The following is a 6,691-nucleotide window of genomic DNA, read 5'->3' on the forward strand; positions in this document are numbered from 1 at the left end:
TAAGCCTATCAGTAATGACCATTATTTTAAACTTGTTTTATATAATAATAATAATAATAATAATAATAATAATAATAATAATAATAATAACAATAATAATAACAATAACAATAATAATAATAATAATAATAATAATATATATATATAATTTTTAAAAAGTGTGTTACTGTCTGGGAGATTCTTATAGTAGTAGAAAAGGAATTTTTAACTCCTCTTTCTAAATTCGGTATGTGGTGAAGCAATTAGCTGACCCCTAATTATAATTATGCTTATAATATAGAATATATATATATATATGAATAAATGAAAAGAATGGAGTTGAATGAAGATTTTTAAAAAATTCCTTTACTTTCGACACATGTTTCGAAGACTGCATATTCTTAATTCCGAAGGAATAAAGTGTGCATTATGCCATCTTCTTTTCTCTATATATATGCATGTATTTATATATATATATATATATATATATATATATATATATATATATACATATATATATGCATTATATATACATATATGTACATATTTTTTTATATGTATATATTATATATATGCATATATGGGTACAGGACGTCACAAAATGTAAACAACATGAAACTGCGAAGAGAAACTATTTTTTGCAAACAACGAGAGAAACAAATGGAAAACAAGACAAGTAACAAAAAGAATGGCCCTTCATCAGTTGTTGGCCAGATGAGGTAAGGTAGTGAAAGTGGAGGAATATTGTCTTTGACAAGAGAAAGGATAGGAGAGGAGACAGATAAGAATGTTCTGGTCTGTGCTGACAGACTGAACGAAAAGAAAGATGATCATATGATGAGAGAAAAATGGCGAAAGGGAGAAAAAAAGAATTAGAGAAAAATTGAAAGGGGTAGAAGAGGAGAAAAACGAATTAGAGAAGGAAGAGGAAGAAAACGAAAGGGGGAGAGAGAGAACAGTAGAGGATAACACATAGATACAAATGAACACACACCATACACACACACCTGTCCTATGTCTCTATTTATCCATCTACCTGCCTGCCTATCTATCCGATTATGTGTCTCTTCATTCAGTCTCTAAATCTGTCTATCCTCCTATACACAAACCACTCAACCTTGTTTTTCTGCCTGCCTATCTGTCTGACTATCTCTATGTCTATCTATCAGTCTGTCTGTCTGGCAAACAGTCTTCCTATCTATCTATACACCTGCCTATATAAAATTATCCAAGATGTCTATATAAAATTATCCAAGATGGCAAGCTGGCAGAAACATTAGCACGCCAGGCGAAATGCTTAGCGGTGTGTCGTCGGCCATAACGTTCTGAGTTCAAATTCCGCTGAGGTCGACTTAGCCTTTCATCTTTTCGGGGTCAATTAAATAAGTACCAGTTACGCACTGTGGTCGTTGTAATCAACTTAATCCGTTTGTCTGTCCTTGTTTGTCCCCTCTATGTTTAGCCCCTTGTGGGCAGTAAAGATATAAGATGGTCTTCCTTTCTTTCATGTATTACTGCTTTCTTTCTTCAACTGTTTATTTCCTTGCTTTCTTTTTATTTAGCTATAAGTGATAATTTCTCCCAGATGAATATCCAAATTATTCCTATTCCAATTTCCATTCCTGTCCCTCCCTCAGGGAGTAAAGACCCTTCAGTCATGAATGACTATGCAATTGCACCTAGAAAGTTACCCTTAAGGCAAGGTTGTTTATGAAAGACTAGCAGTTGCTCATGCATACCAGTCTCCCCTCTCCATGCCACCAATGTTATCCAAGGGAAAGGTAAAGGCTGATACAGCTTGGTACCAGTGATATTACAACTCATTTCTACAGCTGAGTGAACTGGGGCAACATGAAATAAAGTGTCTTGCTCAAGAACACAACACAGCCTGGTCTGGGAATCAAACTCACTATGTCATGATTGTGAGCATCTCCTTCAAGAAAAACACCAAATATTTTCAAGTATCTCTCAGCTTCATACACAGTGGAAGAGGAACACAATGTGTGAAAACAACCCCGAATGACCTTATTATTTAACCCTTACATAATTTCATAGACCAAGTTGTGACCGTAAGAGATATATTATCTACTGAGTGTATTACTTCACCACAGGTACTGAGTGCTTGCATATCATAAATAAGGTAAAATATAGTTCTGTGTTTTATATATATAATATATATAACTATATAGATATATATATATATTCTTCGAAGTATACGTCTCGCTTTTATCCTTCGAAAGTTTAGTAGATGAAAATCTTAGCGACACTGAGAAGGGGATTTTTCGTTGTGCTTATTGTCCGTATCTCTCCCTTTTTTGCTTGTCTTGTTCCTTGGTGTGGTATTGTGTTTCGTCTCTCTATGTGTTCGACGTCTTTTGGTGTCCTGTACACATATATGCGTGTATATGTACATGTAGAGGTAGGTACGTACATATATGTTTATATATATGCATATATTCTATTTTATTAACATATTATACGATTAAACGCACGCACCCTACTAAGTAAGATTGTTCTGTTTACAAGTTAGCCTTGATATTAACTGCACGCGACTCTGCATCTTTCTTTCTTTTCTCTCCCATTCCTGTTTCGTTCTTTTTTTTTCCTTCACTTAACTTGTCTCTTCTCTCTCTCTCATTCTTCATCTCTCTCTCCCTTGCACCATTCTTCATGGTCTCCTCGCACCATTCCCTTCTTTCTCTCTCTTCCTCTTGCTCCTCCTCCCCCATCCCGTCATCCATCTGCGACGATACGTCCGTAGTGACTGTGTCCTGTCCTTTCTCGCCCGCCTCGCAAGGCTTTTGGTTGACAAATTTCCCTCTCTGTCTTCCACGAAATCCAGCGTTTACAATACTTTTTCGTCTGGCGTTAACAGCCCTTCTTATATTGTTCTCCTTGTCTTGCTCTCACTGTGATATATATTTTTCCACTGTTTATATATATATTTTTTACTCTGTTATATGTTTGTACTGTCGTTACAGTCGTCTGCTTTTTTTTACCCCTTGCGAAAAGATCTCAGAATTTTAATTGATTTGCTTTCGCGGAAGGAATTTTTCTTCGAAGTAACGTCCGCTTTTATCCTTCGAAACGTGTAGTAGAGGAAATCTTAGCGACTGAAGAAGGGGATTTTTGCGTTGTGCTTATTGTCCTGTATCCTCCCCTTTTTTGTGGTGTCTGTCCTTGGGGGTGTCTATGTGTTTCGTCTTCTATGTGTTCGACGTCTTTTTGGGTCTGTACACATTATGCGTGTATATGTACATGTAGAGGTAGGTAGTACATATGTGTATATATATGCAGATATTCTATTTATTAAATATATATATATATATAATTATAATATATAATTTATATATATATATATATACATACAGAAGGCACATGGCCTAGTGGTTAGGCTGCTGCACTCACGATGCTGGATTGTGGGTTCAGTTCCCAGACTGGGTGGTGCATTGTGTTCTTGACTTAAACATTTCATCTCACATTGCTCCAGTGCCCCTTTGATTGTGTGTGTGTGGGGGGATTATTGGCCTGCTTGCCAAAGCAGTGAGGTGGCATCAATTGAAAGCTAAAACAATGCAAAAGCGCATTGTGACCAGTGATGTGTAACAACTCTGACAGCCTGGCCGGTCACATGATCACATGATGTGTATGATATACATACATGCATGCATACACACACACACACACATTTTAAATAAAGATGTATTATTACTGTTATTAATGATATTAATAAGGTAATAATAAGGTGGCTAGCCTTGGCTCTGATTTTAGCAAGTGGTTTTATATACCCTACTGAATCTAAATTTTATATATATATATATATATATATATATATATATACACACACACACACAGGTAATAGCATTTATAAGACTAGTCAAATAACTTTCATGTTGCAATATCATCATTGGCATCATCATCATCATCATCATCATCAGCAGCAGCAGCAGCAGCATCATTATCATTGTCATTGTTGTTGTTGTCTTCATTCATCATCATCATGTACATAGATAAAACACAAAGTTTAAATAGGTGGCATGTATGGAAATAGAAGCCTGCAGCCATCAATAGATCCTTGGTGAAGCAATCACACGTGCACATCTGTTCAGTACACACTCACAAGCTCACACACATTGAGGTCTGTTTGTATATTTGTTTCATCATCATCACCAATCAACATCATCATCATCATCACCATCACCATCGTCGTGCGTCGTAATCATCATCATCATCATCATCGTATATATGTGTGTGTGTATATGTATATATACATATATATGTATGTATGCATTTATATACATACACCACACATATATACATATACATGTATATGTTGATTATATATATAGATGTATAGATGTATATATATATATATATATACACACTTATATATATATATATGTACATAAACACACAATACCATACAATGGATCAAACACATGTATAAATACATACATATATACACGTGTGTGTGTGTGTACACATGCACATGTGTGTGTATACATATATTCATACATACATACATACATACACACACACACATACATACTATATTTGTTTTAAAGTGTGTTTAATGGAGTTTCTGCAGTAATTTAACCATTGTGGTTTTATAATTGATTAGATTGGCAGTTGAAATATTTACAAGAAAAACAACAACAACAACAACAACAGCAGCAACAACGATATTAGTTTCAACTGCTGTAGTTACAAGAGCCATTGCTTCAACAACAACAACAACAACAAAAACAGCAACAACAACAGCAACAATAGTAGTAGTAGTTGTAGCACAATAACAGTGATAATGATACTAAATATAATTGGAAGTCAGATGTTTATTACAGCAACAGCAACGAGAACAATATCAATTATAACAACAATGACAACAATTCAAATTGCCACAGCTGCAGCAACAACAACAACGACAACAACATGAACAGCAACATCAGCATCAAGAAGTAAAAACAACCACAGTTTGAGCATCAATAATAGATGCCATAGCAAGCAACAACAGTGATCACAGCAAAGCAATGCTTTTCAGATCTGTGTTTTCTTAATGGTGTTATACAAGAGTCTTGTCTTAATACCCAACTTTGTAGCAGCTAAATCAGTCTTAAACTTACAAACATACATAAACTTTTACATATATGGCATCCTTTTTGTCTCAGGAGACAATGGAGTTGCGCATAAGTAGACTAGTCCGGCTTTTACATTCATGGCCTGATACATTCTGCTGTGGCTGTGTGTAGTCCATCCTGGACAAACACTCCTATGGCATGTACCGCAAATGTAGCGAAGACCGTTCCTGGCTGGTTGTAATGCCATAGTTTCTTGTTGACGTCTTTTCTTGTCTTTCCATTTCTCCTCTCTCTCTCTGTCACTCCTTTGTATTCCCTCTCTTACGGTACATATATATATACATCCATATATGAACATACGTAGGTTCATATATAAATATTTCCTCTCTACTATTTTTTCTTCCAGTATTTTTGTTTATTCATATTTCTTTTTGTATCAATCACTAGCAGTATCGCCCGGTGTTGGTAGGGTTTGTAAGGGAAATAACTAATAAGCATTTTTAGAGAGTATCTTCCCTATAGATGCCAATTCGGGCTTTCTTAGCCATTCTTGTTTTGGTGTGTCTTCAAGCCATGAAGTCGTTCTAAAAGAACGCTAGTCTCTTGACAACGCTTTACGACGTTGATTTCCTTACACTCCCTTCCCCACAGCTTCACGATGGGGGGAGGGAACAGGGGGAAAGCAAACAGGTGCAGGTGTGACCATGGACGCCAACTCTGCCGCATCGACACACGAAAAGTATGCATTAAAATGGATAAAAAATGATGTTAAATTATTTTTAAAATTGTAGACTCATCGTAGATGCGCGCTAATACTCAGACAGCTCGATATTGAATCACGACTATAAGATACCCGAATTTGGTTAAACTGCACCGCAAAATGTGGTGGAGTTGTTAGGAATCTAAATCGAAGGAGACAGACACTCACACCAACTACAGTTTTATATATATAGATATAGTATGTATTCTTCAATGCATAATAAACAATGCTAGATTTTTTCTTCTTCGTTTAAACATTTCAATTGGTGATGAAATTAAAGGTATTTATTTTATTAAATATCTATTACAGAAAACACATGACAACAGTTATGAAATAAATCCTTGAAATTATTGTATTATACTATTACTCTATGGATCTCTTCTAATGATTTGAACTGATTAACAGTAAGTAAAAAAAAAGTTTTTCGTAATTCACATCATCTCTATATTGAGTTATAGTTATGGTTAATTGTTTTGCCTTTAAGCCATATAAAGTTAAGTGATATATATATATATATATATATATAATGGATATGAGGTAAAAATTTTGCTTCCCATCACATGGTTCCAGGTTCAGTCCCACTGAATGGCACCTTGAGCAAGTGTTTCTACTGCAGTCTTGTGTAGAAGACAAGCCTTGTGAGTGGATTTGGTAGATGGAAACTAAAAAGAAGCCTGTCTATACACACGTCACCAAACAGGCATATATCATTATATATACCTTCGAAATGCGAGTAGATAAAACAGGGGAAACTGATGAAGGGAATGTTCTTTATGTTGCATGTCTCATTCCTCTATTTGTTTGTTGTTCTTGTTGTTCCCCAAAACGTTCGCCTTCTATGTTTTTATTTTTATGTTCTCATTTCTCTTTTGTCTAT

The sequence above is a fragment of the Octopus sinensis genome, linkage group LG18, assembly GCF_006345805.1.
Source record: "Octopus sinensis linkage group LG18, ASM634580v1, whole genome shotgun sequence".
NCBI classification, from domain to species: Eukaryota; Metazoa; Mollusca; class Cephalopoda; order Octopoda; family Octopodidae; genus Octopus; species Octopus sinensis.